The following is a 17516-nucleotide window of genomic DNA, read 5'->3' as shown; positions in this document are numbered from 1 at the left end:
TAATTGGGAAAAATTGTATCATCTCACTGGAATATGCTAATGGCTTTTAGGACACAATCTTAACTTCTTGTCTTTTGTTAATTTTGTTCCCAAAGTATCTCAATCATCCCAAAAAGATAGCATCTGAGTAAGAAACAGAAATATAGGTCCATGCTCTATAGCACTGAGTATGCATAAAAGAAAAAAAAAAGCATGAAGAAAGCGGAGGTATTGACAGTACTATTAAAAGCTGGTTTTAAGTTTTTTCTCTTTGTTCTTAGTTCAGTTTTAAGGGATAGTACCTTTGGTCCGGGTACCAAGCGGTTTCATGGATGTCGTAGTGCCAACATCACTTGTTATATTAAAAATATATATCTATTAAGGTTGAAAACAAATACCAAAGAGATAGCACTGCCTTCCCAAAGTGAATAAATCACTGCAATCAAGTAGAACACATGGAAAAACAATGGAAGGAGCTGGAAAAGATAAAGATGGGAATAGAAGAGAGAAAAGCTAGACAGAGATCAAAAAGGAAGACTCCCCGTCTTTCCAATCTTCCTGCAAGTAGAAAAGTCTGATTGTAGTGTTTAATTTTTTAACTTAATCACATTAAATCTTTTGTACTTCGCATAATTATTATTCCCTAGCTGTAGAAGTTGCTTAATGTAAGAGAAATGTGAACTAGTTCTGAACTGAAAGACTTTTGAAATTATCAGGAGACCTTCTTAGAAGTCATCATTGGTATTATATGACCAATAGGAAAGAAAATCATAAAGGTCAAGGATTTATAATAAATTTTTTTAAAAAATACATAATAACAGTTTCTGATATTTCTTTCCAAGGGGGACTTGAAATATGATAATTTACTTATTATTTATTTTTATATATATTATTCTTTTCCTATGATAATACTGGCAGCCATAATTGTGTGAGCCCTGAAAGAGAAATAATTCAGTTCAGTCAAATTGTACCAATTGAAATGGATCCCTAACAAACATTGGACTACAATTTTTAGAAAATCCCTTTTAGTTTGTAGGAATGATAGCGATATCTAAGTAAGCTAGACACTGTTGAAAGGTGTGTATAACACATTTGCAGCTCTACTATTGAGGTGCTATCTTTCAGGGAAGTGCAGCCCGGAGACAATATTGAGAATTATCCTCTTAACAATGGACAATCTTCAGTGTGCAGTTGCCAAGATAAATGAAATCATAGACTTTGGATTAGAACTGAAATTCTCTTTCCAGCTGTGCCTCCCTGACCTATCTGGGTAAAAAGAAAACTGTTCTTTTTAAAAAAGTACTTTGCAGCCTTTTCTTTCTATGTCTGTTTATATCTCATCACGGAGATATCAACATAGGTTGCACCTTGATGATTTACAATGCCCCTAACTAGTAAACTACTAACCTAATGAAGAGTATAGGATGTTATGAAGTAATGTGATTGATTTCCTAAGATTATATGCAAAACTAATTTCTATTACTGCCCACATCAGTGGCATGCTTTTTTGTCCAACCTCCTATTGCTGATCTCTTTTTCAAGGAATGTAGTGTCTTGGGCTTAGCCATGGCTACAGTTCAGGAGCTGAGATTGAGTGGAAGAATGGAAAAGTAAAAATAAGCTTTGGCTCTTAAACAGCAAAAATGATGCCCAGTTCCCATATGAGTGTGTGGGGGTCACAAGAGAGTCAAAACATTAGACCTAAATGGAGGATTGATCCCAGGTATGAAGAAAAGCTTCAGGAATGAATAATAGGAAAGATTCTCCGGGCAGATTTGAGAGGTGAAGCACAGGCAAATTTTTGAACATGAAGGTATCCACAGCCCTTTGTACTATGCTAATGTGGAGTCTGTGTGGGGTGGGAGTTGCAAAGCTAAGCTGTTCTTACATCTATAATTCCCTTCTTAGATGTGAAAGTTTTAGAAAATAAAGTAGGAATAAAAAAAAAAATGGGTTTTGTAGAAAGCATTACTATGAAAAAGAAACTAATTTGCAAACAGAAAAGCAATTTGCATCTTTGAATGCTAAAAATAAATTAAGTCTCTGAATTAGTCTAAGTTTAATAAATCAAAATGTTTTGTTTGAAAAACTCATTCATTCCAAAATCCATAAGCATCAAGATGGATTTATTATTGTGTTATATTCTGAGGTTCTATTCTTCATTTGTCACTGAAAATAATGCCTGTTATTGTTCGACATAGATCCAGTTGTAGTGATTTTTTAAATCAGGATAGACTAGGCTTTACATTGGTAACAAATGAATCATGAAATATCATTTACTTAAAACAGCAAAGGTGTATTGCTTGCTTATACTACACATTCCATGGGAATCAACAACATGACAATTTTGCTTTATTTAATCAGAAAAGGTGGGGTTAAAAGGATACTGTACCTGGAGCATTGCCAGTACTCATAAGTGACAAGACATCTTAGAGGGACACAGAGGCTTTTTATTGCCTTACCATGAAGGTTGCATGGCATGCCTACACACCTTTCATTGGCCAGAGCTGATCTAATGGTCGTGCCAGTGCAGTGGGGGTTGGGAAATGTAAACTTTTATGACAGGGATGGAATGGAGAATCAAGTGTTTGTGAATACTAGCGATGTTTATTTATGTTTGATACTTTCCAATGATACTAAGATTCTAGAGAACACTCCTATAGAGTATAGAAAGGGACATGAGAAAAAAAGAAATAAAAATTCAAGAAAATGGATCTAAGAAAGAATAAGCAAAGGATCTTTGGAGTAATTTGAAATTAAGTTATTTCAATTGTTCCATAATTTGCAGTTACTGCATGTGTTAGTCATCTTTCTGTTGCTGTTACCAAAATGCCTGACAAGTACAACTGAGAGGAGGAAAAGTTTACTTTGGCTCATGGTTTCAGAGGTTCAGTCTATGGTGAGCTGACTCCAGTGCTATAGACCCAAGGTGAGGCAGAACTTCATGGTGGAATAGTATGCTGGAGGAATACTGCTCCATCCGTCATAGCCAGGAAACAGAAGGAGCAATGGGGAGGGTCGGTAGGGAAGATAAACTTTTTCATACCCCCAGTGACCCACCTCCTCCAGCCACATCCCACCTTCCTACAATTATCAGCAAATAGACTGAATAGGTTAAAGCTCTTATAAACTAATCTTTTCACCTCTGAAAATTTTCTCCTTTGACACAGGAAGGCAGCTCATACTCAAATCATAACACTGCACATTTCAGATTTCCCTCAAATACAAGATAAGTAATAATTCAATGGAGTTTTATTCAGCCATTTCTTTATGTGAAATCATGTCATTTGCAATAAAATAGATGGAACTAGAGACTATTGTGCTAAGCAAAATAAGCCAAACTCAGAAGGTCAAGGGCTGTATACTTTTTCTAATATGTGGAAGCTAGAGAGGAAAAAGAAAGGAAGTTAAAAAAATCTCATGAAAATCAAGAGGAGATTAGTAGAGGAATGGGAACAGCGGGAGGGAGCAAGAAAGGAGGGGGTAAGTACTAGAGTGATATTGGCCAAATTATAGTGTTATATTGGGTACATGAAGATATAACAACAAATCCCATCATTGTATACAAGTGTAATGTACCAATAATAATGTGGAAAGAAATAAAAGGTGAATAATAATTAGTGAATGGGCTGATCAAAGATAGGGTGCTTTAAACAAAGCAAAATGGAAGTCTGCTCTCTTGAAACTGAAGAGACCAGAGATAACAGATAAATTAACAGATGTAGCAAATCATTGAGGTCATGTTCCCATAGAGAAGAATTAAGTCTCAGTGTGAGTTCAAAACAAAAGAATGTCCCCACAAAACAAAAATGCCCCCACCCCTGTTCCCATTCCTCTACTAATCTCCTCTTGATTTTCATGAGATTTTCCACCGTCTTTCTTTTTCCTCTCTAGCTTCCACATATTAGAAAAAGTATACAGCCCTTGACCTTCTGAGTTTGGCTTATTTTGCTTAGCATAATAGTCTCTAATTCCATCCATTTTTTTTTTTTTTTTTTTTTTTTTTTTTTGCAAATGACAGAGGCCGACATGACTGGTTAATGAAGACAAACCAAATAAATGAGAGAGTGGGATTCAAGAGTTCCAAAAGAGAAAATGGATAAGTTTTAGTTTTTTAAAAAAAAAAAAACTTCCTGATGCTTAGAAAAGGGATCTTTGATGGTCCTTCTCTTTTAAGTTGTCAGGAGGAAGCAAAGTCCTCAGGAAAGCTTAGAGCAGTTCTAGTAATAATAGCAACAAGCTCAAGATTCAGGAGAAGAGAGAAGATACACAGAGAAGACCAGGAAGCCATTTATGAAAAGGAGTATCAATCCCATTGGACCAGTGGGACTCTACCAGCTTAAAATCTGAAGAGCTTAGTTTAAGAATTTGTAAAGATTTGACAATTCTTACTTTCAGACTGAAAAAAAAAAAAAAAAAAAAAAGGGAATAAGTCAGGAAGGGATTCCTAGGCAGGCTTAGTTCTATTTGCATTCCAGTGTAGAAAACCTTCATTAGTATTGCTTCTTAAAGTTTTTATAGATTTTAGTCATCATTATTTGGAATATATGTGTATATATTCCAGTGTTGATCAAGAAGAAGAGTAAATGACCAAGATGTTTTAGTCCCATGCAAGATGAAGGGGTTGACCTGGGATGGTAGAAATGCCCAGTAGGAAGACTTTGCCTGAGTTAAAATGATATGCCCAAAATCATTGGTAAAGGCCATCGTTTCTGCGATTTCCATTTGGTCATATAACATCATTCGTAGTTTCTCCAACCATGATGAGATTGAAGGTGAAGAAAGAGTTTAAGGTCCTTTTAGGTCCATGACAGGCATTCTAAGTATATTTTCTATTTCAGTATTCAGGTTATTGATAAAAATGTTAACTACACAAGAAATAACCTCTGCAGAATACCATTTGTTGTAGCACCCCAGGTTAATACTGAACCATTGATGACGTTTTTCAAAATGTGACACTTCAACCAGCTGTCTTTTTTCACAGCACAAACATGCACAGTTGTTAGTGGGGAATTAAGACTGTAACAGCCGGGGCATTAAGGATTAGTCTTGACAGTTTGCTAGGAGAAATGCACAGTTTGGCTTTATCTGAGTCAGGATGTCTTGCTATTTTAGAAAGAGGACAGTTTCAGTTAATGAACTTTAATTTCTAAGAGCTGAGGATAAAGAAAAATAGAAAATATCCTGAATGACAAGAAAATGGGAAAATGTTCAGGATTGTAGGTCTCCCCCCTTCAATCAAAATGCACAGGACTGCAATGAAGTTCTCAATGATTAACACAAAATTCAATGGTAGGAAAACATAGCTAGTAAAATAAAAACTTAGATCAGCTGGGGTCCAAAAGAATATCTAACTGAAAAGAAAAAAAAAAAAAAAACTTTATAGCTGTGTTCCTAGAAACAGGAATGTTAAGAAAGAAGGAAGCAGATACAATCTTTTACAATCATGGTGAAATTGCACTTAGAGTGACTATTGGGGTTTTCTACAATAGAATGTTTTGTTTTTCCAGCTTCATAGAAATGCAGTTCTGTGATTGGAACAGATGTACTGTTTAGCTCTTTCTCCTTGACCTTTTTCATAAATCCTGTTATTCTGAGCAGGTAGTGAACAGCCTTTAAAAGAAATCTACCCTTGCAGTGGGAGGAAGAGGAGACCTTGAACACTGCAGCTTCTGATTACATTCCTGACATCATGGTTTAGGTCAGAGAATAGAATCTCAGTAAGCCAAAGATTATACAATATCGTATTTATTTATACAATAAATACCCCTGATCGTGTGGAAGAAGAAAACAAAAACAAAACAAACAAACAAAATGAGCCAAACAAATCTCTTTCTAAAGGAGTGGAGGATCTGGGCGTAGGGTGTTCTGGTTAGATGACACATTGAGCACATTAAGTCTTCAGATTCTCTGGGGCAAGCAGATTTGGTGTGTTGAATCACTACTTGATTTTTCAGTGCCACGTGATATTTGTATACAGTTTCTATTGTTTTATTGTGATTGCATAACCCTGTTTTTGATGATCTGCATAAATCTCTCTAACACAATGAAGGAAAAAAAACCTAGAATGAAGAGCAACAGAAGCCCATTATTTTCGGGAAAAGACTCAATGAGCAGCTCTTTGACCCCAGGGATCTGCTGAGATTCTCAGGATCATTCTGTAGGATGGAGCCCCAGGACTGCTTCCTTGCTGGGGCCCTACAATCCTGGATAGCACTTCAATGCAAAACTGACCAAAAAGCACACCGAAATAACGACTCAGTCACCGTGTCAAGTACATCATCCTCTCTAGAAACTGATATGTCTCTAGATCTGGAGTATGTCCATCCATAAAGTGTACTTAATATCACCCACCCGCCCCCCGCCAAGGGATTGAAAAAGATAATGGATTTTATGTTCATATTTTATCTCATTGTTTTAAAATCATATTTTGTATCTTTTTAAAGGCACATTATTCACTAGAACATTGGATTGCAAATAAAATACTAAGTAAATACTCACATAGAAAGGCTTATTTATTTATTTATTTATTTATATTGATAGAAGCACATATAATTTAAAAAAAATGTTATAGGCCAAAAGGAGAAAAAGATTTGGAACTCACTTCAGATTCTCCCCTGCCAAATGTTTCTTGGAAAACAAGGCAACTTGAAGACATTACTGCCATGATAACCTCTGAAAGTCACTTAGCACAAACCACTTGTGTAGTAATCAGACTAAAGTTATCTTTTAGGCACAGGAAAGCAAAAAGGAGGGGAAAGATAGGAAATGGAAGTTGCTCTCCTTTGACAATATCTTTCTTTAATAAACTTTTAAGCAAAAAATCCAGACTGCCCATCTTCCTCATCCTCACCTTCCCAGAGACCCCACCTACTTTGGCATGAACCATGATAGCTCTCTCACCTAACAATGTATTAATCCCAGGGACCAAGATCCAGAGCAAGGGTACCGTTTGCGGGAGGGTGTATGTAATGAGTTCAAAATAGCAAATAGCCTCAGAAAAGTGAAACAGCATGATTCAGGAGAAGGCAGCTGCAGAGTGTGGTCATCAGATAGTTTGCCTGACGGGTATCTGACAGTGAGCAGAGAACACAGAACTCTCAGTTGAAAACCAAGAGGTCAAGTTCAAGATCAGCATTGCAAACAGTGGGCCACTTTGCCAAGTCCAGCCTGCAGAAATTGTGTTTGACCATACATCTTTCACATTTTTTTTTAAATGTGTTGTGAACATTTAAAACATAGGCAAGCTAATGCCAAATTTTAAAAGTTCACATTTAAGGCTCCTCTTAATAAATGGTAAATCTAAAAACATTGGGTCCACATTCCTATATAGCTACTGTGGAATGGAGATAAAATGTATTTCTTGCAGAGAAAGGGCAGACCCCACATGGATGCTACACATCTGTGCTTGTTTTCACTGCTCAGGATTCACAGCTTCAGGAGTGACACAGAAAACAGAAAAGTCAGGAAGGCAAGTAAGAAACCCTGAATATTCAGCTATTGTCGCCCCTTTTCCTGTCTCCTTTACCTACCAGGTTCCAGGCATTGTTCTCAGAATCAGTAGCAAGAATCATTTAAAGCCAGCAGAAAAGATGAGGTATGATAATGTAAAAATGATAATGTGTGTCTCTGCTCCCAATGCATTCATATTCTAGTGAAGAAAATTGGGCAGTATATCAATAAATATCTGTTTTCAGTAAAAATAATACCTAATATATTTTGAATGCTATTATGAGTCAGTCATTATTCTTTTACTTAGGTGGTTTGTGTTCTTTTATACATATGAATTCCCACAGAAACCACATTGGGAGGAAATAATTACAACCTATCTAGAAATAGGAAATTGAGTCATGGAGATAAGCAATGTGGATAGAGTCACACAGCTAATAAGAGGTGGAATAATAATGGGCCCCCCACTGTCTGGCTTCATAGGGAAGGCATTTAACCCCGGTGCCATTCCATTAAGTTCTAAGCAGTGTGTTAAAAGGGGGTTGATGTGAAATCTTAAAGACATGAGTATACAAAAGCTGGTGGGGGGGGAGAGAACAATTGGCAAAGGGAACAGCATATGCAAAGGATTAGTTTTGGAATGAGCTTGGCTCCTTAAGGTCCTAAAATGAGGTGACCAGCATGGCTGTAGCTTGATGGGAAAGGGAGAGTATTAGAAATTTCATGTTGAAGGGGAAAACACAGGCCACATTCTATCTGGGATTTTTATGGCAAGGTATACTTTCAATTTTATTTTATTTGGGAAGAGTGCCGTCATCTGATTTGCAGTTTATAAAAAGGATAATCTCCTATTTACCTGGGCTTTTTATAAATGGACCTTAATATGTGTGTCTAGCTTCTTCTTCTGCTATTTCTCCATCACACCATGTGTGTTCTAACTCCAGTATTCTAGCACCAAGTGTTGTGCTGGAAAATCAATTTTGAAGAAACAAAGCCCAGATTTGTAGCAGTTGCCAATTTCTGTGGTGTAAGTACTTCCACCATAGTCAATTTTAAGATATCAACAGTTTAACAACCATTTCACAAAATTCCTCAATATTTAACAGAGACCTCCTGAGAGCAGTTGTGAGCAGGCTTTCAACTTAATGCCTTGGCTTTCTGAAACTCTGCATGCCCTTAAGTGGAATGCCCTTCCCCCTCCAGTTCTATCTAAAATGCTTAAATTAATCCCAGACTGTGATTAAGAGGAGAATTTTGAGCTCTGGATGGACTTGGATTCAAATCTCAGCTTTGTAAATTGGCTACATGATCTTAGATAAAGGCCTTAACTTCTCTAAATAACTGTATCCCATTTATAATATGGAAATGTCACTATTTCCTACCTTAGGATATTGTTATAAAAATCAAATTAAATAATATACTAAAATGCCTTTGGCAGAATATTTGGAATGTTAAATTATATACTTTGTAAGACTTTTATTTGACTCATCTTCTCACCCTCCACAACCCCTGGTTAGGAGTAGGGGAGAGAGATGAAATTTTGAAAATTCACCTTTTGATAATCTATCTTTTGAGAGCTATTTCTGTCTAATTTCTAAGGTGCATTCCAGGATCCATACAAGAATCTCTTTTCTTTCATGTGGTAAAATAATTACTAAATTTTATAAGACATATCCTATATATGATATAGGAACACATCGTGGCTTAAATATTAGCACTTATTTTATGATAGAGCTTCCTGATAAAATTGAAGACTACAAATCTCTGGTAATAGAAATTGCTTGCCATTGTATTTTAGTTTGACATTGGAAACTTTGTAAATGTTTTCTTTACAGGCAGCTGCTTGACATAGTTAATTAAATCTTAGCCTCCTCCTGTCCATTTTATTTGCTGGAGTCCTACAGATACCTCATTTTAATGTTTAGTTATGTCAACACCAAAACAGCTTTATTCATTGACTATTAAAGATGTAAGCTTTAGTGACTCTGTTGTATCTTGCGACCTTGTTTAAGTCCCAACCTCTCTGAGATTTATCACATTAGAAAGAATTCAGACTCTTAATTGCTCTAAAACTCCATCACTCTGTATTTTAATATGTATATGAGCTCCAAAAGCACCTTCAAAGCCAGTAGAAAAATTAATTTAGCACTATACCATTCTTACCAGATTAACATTAGTAAATTTAGGTAGACTGCTATAGCAAATCAGATTACTGAGACAATTATATAATTCAGAATGAAAGTAAAAGAAATAAACGAAAACAAGAATTATGGTTCTAAAGGTATTAGAACACAATTTGTAGGTCTATTAACAAATCATTAGAACTTCAAAGTGTTCTGTATTTATGGTTATGAAATCATTAAAGTTTGTGTTTTTCTTTGTATTCATTTTTTTTTTTTTTAGAAATCCCACATTGAAATCTTGCCTAAAGATATATTCTAGCCAATAGCATGTCAAATATGTATAAAACCAATCCAGGAACACTTGTTAGTGTCCTTGTTAAATTTTAAAATTTATTTGAGAAAACTAGAAATGAGGAAATCGTCCATCAAATCAGATGTCTCAATTCCATCATTCCTGTATACATATTCTGCTTTTATCCTTGTATTCATGGTTTAAAACCTTAGAATGGTGCCTGCTCAAACATATGTACCTAATGCACACCATTTTTTTAACTCAAAGAGTGACAATACTATGTTCTTAATCATCTCAATACACTGCCAACATATTTAAAGCAGTTATTTACTAGTTCCTAAAAATGCATATGCAGACTGCAATATCTTAATAGTACAACAAATGAGGCTTGTATCTTTTGAACTACTAAAGCAGTTGCATATCACTCTTCAGTAATGCAGGGCCTAAGTCCAGGAACAGATTGCAGCTTACTGTTAAGCATTTTATATCAGCTGGTGAGTAGTTGCTATGACCAGGATCAAAAGAATTTTATCCTTACACATATTTCAGAAGGCAATAAGTAATAAGCTCCCTGTATTGCTTGTTATCTCCAATTCCTAAAGCAGGGACAAATGACACAAAATCTTTCCTGGCATGTTTCATAGCTTGAGTGACAGCAAATTTTTGTTATTGAGCATGTGCAATTATCAATTGCATTTTTCTTGATTGGGCTTTGTGCATCTCTGGTCTGTTTAGGAAGGTGATCTATGAAAATTGAAAGGGAATGCTTAAAAAGGCATGAATTTGAAATTTTACATGCTGAAAAATGTGTGTCCCTAAAACAAGGACAAATGATTTAATAAATCTCTGACTTATACTCTTTCACCTGTATTATTTCTATTATCCTGTAAATGCTAAAAATATGAAGATTATATCACAGACTCTCTGAAACCTCAAACATCTCTGCTGTGGTGCTTTAGAGTTAGTTCATGAATAAAACACTACTGTCGTTCCACCCTCAGTGTACAGCAATTAGGATGTCACTGATGACTTCATTGAATCCAAGTGTAAGGTCTATAACATATTCCCACCTCAATTCTGGAAAATGGAAATCTTCCTTTAAAAAAAAAAAAAAACTCACACTGTTGCTCTCATTGATCAACCAAGAGAGTTTAATGATTCATGCTGCTGGAAAACACTCTGTTTCTATCCAGAAAAGTCCACAGAGGCCAAGAAAGGCTGTCCTTATATACCCAGGCACTTTTCCACAAGAGGGTGAGAAAACTCCACCCATCCAAAGACTTGCCCAATTTGGCTCTGGGGTAGCACTGGACCCCAGGCAGATTAAACACTGAAGTCACAATATACACAAGCCTTTGAAGAGGCCCAGCGGTACCTGTTGCCACCAGGGAACCGGAAAGCCCACATGACTGAGATCTTCCGGTGGTTTGACATTCTCTCCTCAGGCTTTGCTGGAGAGGTTACCACCGCAGTGTGACTCAGCTGTGAGCCACAGCCAGGCCTTCCTCAGTCCTGAGGGAAGAATGGAGGAGAGAGAACCGAATGTTTGCTAATGCAACTGCCATCTGCCACCGCTAAATCTTATGGTGACAGAGTGCACGTTAATGCCAGATAGACTAAGAACACTCACCATCTGTTCATTGCCCTGAAATAAAATTAACTAGGTCATCTGGATTTGGAAACCTAGCTGGAATTGTTGACATCTATTCCCAACGTTAACGATGGAAATTTTCCCCCAACTTAACATCAATCATATTACCCCGAGAAACATGTTTCACTCTAATTCTCAAGTAAAGAAGGTAGTTAACAGATAGTACAATTTATGTGGTAACAATCAATAAAAGATTTTCTACCTCCTACATTATTGAATTTGTAAGCAGTGACATTACAAATTTCGATCCAACTGAATCTTTCTACAAGAAAACAAAACAAAACAAAAAATGTTAATAAATTTAACTAAAAAGAATAAGCAAAATCTTTAGGATCTTAGTTGACCAGCTAAAGAGATTCAAAATTCTTAATTTCCAAGCACTCACACCAGAAAGAAGCAACCAAAGACTTAAGACATTTTATTTCTGTTTAACTGCTTAAAATGTGTTAGCCTGTGGCAACTGAATTTAGGATATGACTAAATGAGTGGTGAAAATAGTTTCTTTCCCCCATGAGAGTAGCAGGAAACAGCATATTCAATTTCTGCACTCGCTCTCATCTTCCAATCAACACCTATTATTGTGTTTTTTATGTGTCTTCGTCTAGAATTGGTCCTGGTCAGTATTGGTCTGGAAGTGAATTTCAGCTAGATGGGAGAAAAGGAAAGAAAAGAAATGATTATTTTTAGTTCTTTAAATTAGCCCCAACCTGAAATTTAGTTCTTCCAAAGAATGATCCTTAAAAGATTCTGTTTCAAAGTGTCAATTTAAATTAACTTATGCAGGGGAAGGGTTACTGCTTTTAGGAGTTTAGGACATCAATAACAGGAAATGACATAGTTCATTTAAACAATATATAATATCCGACTTAAAATACATCTCGTGGAGTTATAGTTAGGTCCCAAGAGATTTAAGTTTTGAAAGAAATGTTTTGAGCTGGATTAGTGACTAACTTCTCTTAATAGCCTTCTCATATTAACAATATCTGGTCATAGGAATTTTTCTAACATTTTCTTATACTGATGTTTTAAAGAATCTAAACAGAATTTATTTTCAACTTATTACTGAGAACCTAAGGAGTTACCTCTGTACTATCATTATTAAATTTATTGTTCTGAAAAAGAAAAAGAGACTTAATCTTTCTTATTCCTCTCTAGATAAATGAGATATAAAGACTAAGCATAAAATATGACAAAACTATATAAAAATTCCCAAAAGGAAAAAGTCCCAAAAAGTCCCAAAGGAAAGACACCCTGACTCTACAAGCAAAAATAGGTCCACATAATTCTCTCACATAGTACCTTATTTATTTATTTATTTATTGGTATAGCTTCAATCACAGTATACATAGTATTTATTTCTAGGTTCCCTTAATACTTGTGTCTCTATCCCACGGTGTCCCTAAGAGTTTCATGAAGTCAGGCACTACTGTGATTGCATTCATTACTTTATCTTAGTGTCAAAACAGTGTCAAAAATATAGTGGGCACTCACTGAATATTTGTTGAATTAATTTTTAAAACATATTTAGGGTCTAGTAGAATAAACACGTCATAGTTAGATTCTTTATTTCACTATTTATTTATTTATTTAACAAATGTTAATTAAGCATATGCTATATCAACAATGTCCTTAGAGATATGAGTATATAAATGAGTAAAATGTATATAACTACTGACGACATGGATCTCACTGTGAAGGAGACCAGTTCTAGGCAATAAAAATATATCATTGTAGGTAAACACATAATTGTAAAGGTTCATATTATTACAGGGTAAAAGTAATAATAGAGCCTTGACTTACCTTTCGAGATCAGGAAATGAAGAATGAATACATGAATGTAAATAAAGAGAGAAATAAAAATATTAGAAAGAAGAAAGACCATTGAGGCCAGTTGCCAGAAAATTAAACATGTTTTCTGGAAAAGTAAAACCAGTGTTGAGTGTTAATTCTTCTTTTTCTTCAAGGGCCACATACAGCTCAGAGGCATCTAACAGTACCTGAGGTTAATACGTAAGCTCTGCTTGAATACAGTACTGCTCAAGAAAGTTTGCTTTCAAATACTTTGAGCTTTCGATTTTTACTCGTTTTTATTTGTTGCTTTTTAAATTAAATATATTTACATTGTGCCATCTTCTTTTTCACAAAGTATTCAAAATATCACAAGGTGTTCTTCTTTGGTTGGCTATTTAGAAGCATCAAGAATGAAAGTTTCTTCTCAAATTGGTTTCACACCCCTTAAGAAAATTCTGAATGTCAAAACAACAACAAATAGACTGGGGGAAGATAAGTGTAATCAAATCGTTTCCAAGTGAATTACTTTTAAACATTTTCCAGGAGGCAAGATCGTTCTTTAAAAAAATTATTATATAGATATGACTAATAGCAGAACTGTTATTCCAAGAATGATATATTTCTTTAATACAGATTCATTAAATATTTGAGAAAGAGGGTTAAACTGCAAAATACTTCCATTGAAGAGCTACTAATTTGTAGAATTTTAAAAGATTGTGTGTCAAAATTATAGGAAAAAAAAAAAAAAACAGCATTTGTTTTGGAAGCTAGGCCCACAACCTATCAGAGCCAATAAAATTGGACAGTGACCATGAACTCATTTTCAAAGCTGGGATTTTGAGTGCTTAGGTTGTGGCAGTTATTATTTCCTGAATAAGACTTTATGCTGAATCCAGAATTCACTCTCTGCTCTTCAGCCAAGAGAGGAAGTAGCAAGAGTAACCAAGTTTAACACTCGCTCTGGGGATTTCTCTAGCTGAAGCTAAAAAGAGACTATCACTGTGTAGCCAGGCCTGGACTTAGCACGTTCTGTATTTAGATGGCTTGTCTAAGCTCACCAGACCACAATATAACTCTGCCCTCTGCTCCTATAGACCCAAAAGAAAAGACTGGGTGCAGGGTGGGGACACAGGAGCCAGCAGGAAGCAGGTGATGTGAGAACGGAAGAAGGAAGGAAGAAAGGAAGGGAGGAAGAGAGGGGGTCAAGAAGAGAGTCCCTATCTATGTCTGTCACCTCAGAAGGTCAACAGACCCGAGGTGAAACTCTAGCCCCCCTGTTTCTTTTGAGGTAAATTACATATCTAATCATTTGGTGCTCTTTAGTTGCAGAATGTGTATGCAGTAGTAACTAGTTCAGAGAGTACTTTTCAGTGCCTGCAGTCAGGAAACAGTAAATGTTAGCTTTTATGTCTGCTGTTATTACTACATTTTATGTTACAGTCTATGTAAGAGAGAAAAGGAATAAAATAATGAGTTTTGTGGTGCCCTTAATGATGCCATTTCTTTCTACCATCTCTGAAGCACCCATCTGTACCTCAATTAACCTTCCCCAACTTGAATTCTTTAGGTAAGAAGCAAAGGAACTGTTCAGAACAAAAAGGTTGAGCAACCTGCCCTAGAACTGATCTTCCCACAGGCATTCTCTTAGAAGTGTTTCCAATCAGATAGTTGCTTGGCATGCCCAGACCTTTTTAAATTTGTTTTTTATTTATATTTTTAAGCAATTTAAGAAAGTTACTTTTAGGAGGCAAAATTAAAATAATGTATTTAACTAAGTCAAATCTTGCTCTCCAGCTAGTTTTAATATATCTTTCTAAAATAATCTCAAAAGCCCTAACCAGGTAATCAAAGCAAAGCATCTAGTTTATCTCAGGAAAAAAAAATCATAAATAAAAAAAAAGTAAATGGAAAGTAAGAAAACAAGTTTTTAACACACAGCTTGAAAGTTGATTATAATACTACACAGGAAATAAAAATAATGTGGACATACAATGTCCTTCAAAATAAAATTTGGTTTTTAGACATCAAGTCATATGCTTCTGAGAAATGGGAGAGTTTTATTATTTCCTGTGAAAGTGTCAAGACACATAAAGATATTTTCTTTTTTGATGATATACTGTGATTCCAGGGAAATTTCTGAAAATGTATTTTAAAGATTAAAAAAAAAAGAAAAAGAAAACTTTTTTGAAACAAAAATTCATTTTCTCTGGCAAGTAAATAATAATAGTGTTCTTTCAAAACACCCAAGAAGAAAGGAAAATAATTTTACCTTAACAGAAAAAAAAAATTCACAATGAGTAGAGATGGAGCAAGGGTTTAAATCTTCATGTCATTTCAAGTTTGTCAGACAAAGTAATGGGGAGAAATAACCTGAGCAGTGAACATCAAATTTCCTGATTTTCCTATAACTTTTTTTTTAATCTTTATTTTTTATTTTTATGTGGTGCTGAGGATCCAACCCAGTGCCTCACACATGTGAGGCAGGAACTCTACTACTGAGTTACAGCCCCAGCCCCGCATGTAACTTTTGGAAAACATCTATTTTGCAACAGAATGTCTTCTTACTTCTATTCCAATCTGAAGATTTGTATCTAGAGAGTTTCCTTTTGGGATTTGGATAGCTCCCCAAGCCCAATGTTTATTACAAGATTTTCAGGTGGTGACAAAAGGAGGTGAGATGCCTTCCAACCTCTTGTTTTACCTACAACTTTCATTTTCATGGACTTTGCTACTCCTCAGTACTACGTTGCTATCATGATAGGAACAGTCACTGCTCTTCCATGAGTCTACTACTTCACTACTTCACTTGTGTATTCATTTACTCAACAAGTTACAGTATCTTCTCTGACCCCAAAGCAGCAGGGAGTAAGAACACGTTGGTGGATGGTGTAGCCATTGCAATAGTAAGAAAACAGTGTACTGATGGTTATTTATTTTGATTGAGCTATCAGCAGTATATGCTAATAGAATTCAAATGGTGATTAAAAGCAAAGTGTGTTACTGTGTTAGTTCTCAATACTATTTCAAAATATCTGAGATAATCAACTTTAAAAAGGCAAGGTTTATTTTGACTCACAGTTTCAGAGATTTCAGTTCATGGTCACTTGACCCTTTGCTTTAGGCCTGTGGAGGCACAGTATATCATGGTGGAGCATGTCACAATGAAGGTTTGTGTACCTCACAGTGGTCAGGAAGCAGCTAAGGACAGAAAGGGGCTGGGGGCCAGAATCCTCTTCAAGGATGTGCTCAAAATGACCTAATTTCATCCAACTAGGTCCCATCTCCTGGGGTTTCCCATTAGTGCCATAGGTTCCTACCCAAGCCTTTGACACATGGGCCTTCCAAACCAGAGCAATTATCAAGAAGGACTCCCAGCTTGCTCATTAGAGTAGATGATGGTCTCGTTAATTCAGTTGTAAAACCAGGAAGGAATAGATTCAAGAGTTTGGGGAAATCAAAAGTTTCATTTTTAGTATAAAATTTTGAACTATTAGAGCAGGTAGACCTTTATGTCCAAGAGTTAGATAAATAACAAAGGAGATTTAGAAAAATTAATTTGTTGTTTGTTTTTAAGTGGTATTAAAATCCATGGGATCAAATGAGATCATCCAAACAGAAAGTATACAAAGGGAAGAGAAAAGTGTCTAGAACTAAGCTCTGGAATACTTCAACATTAAGAGAAAAAGAGTCAGAAAAGTTGAATATGAAATAGAAATTGTGAGATAAAAAGATAACCAAGAATGTGATGTCCCCAAAACCAGAGGAACACAGTGTATCCAAAAGGGTAACTGTCAAACACTGATTGTGTGAGATGGACTAGGAAAAGGGTAGAGATTTTACCACTGTGTTTCATTCACTTTACAAGTGGTCACTGCTGAAGAAGTTGAGAGAAGTGTTTCAGTGGAGTAGTGTACATCAATTAATTAAATCGTTTCCTTATGGTCATAATAGAAGTTAGATCATTAATGCATAGAATACAGAATATGAGTCTTGTTCCTGTATTCCTCTGCTTAGCCTTGTGTCTGACAAATAACAGATCCTTATTAAATAATTGTTGAATATTGAATTTCAGCCTCAATCAATGCTTTATTTTGTGTTGTCCACCACAAATGGATACTTCTAAAATGCAGAAATGGCAACCATGTATTTGTCTTACATAGTCCCAAAACATTTGTGTATTCTTTTAGATCCTTCAGCAATGAAACTGAAAAAATATGTCGGTCATAGAGAA

The sequence above is a fragment of the Callospermophilus lateralis genome, chromosome 4 (genome assembly GCF_048772815.1).
Source record: "Callospermophilus lateralis isolate mCalLat2 chromosome 4, mCalLat2.hap1, whole genome shotgun sequence".
Lineage (NCBI taxonomy): Eukaryota > Metazoa > Chordata > Mammalia > Rodentia > Sciuridae > Callospermophilus > Callospermophilus lateralis.
The sequence above is the reverse complement of the archived record's forward strand: the minus strand, read 5'-3'. Positions refer to the sequence as shown.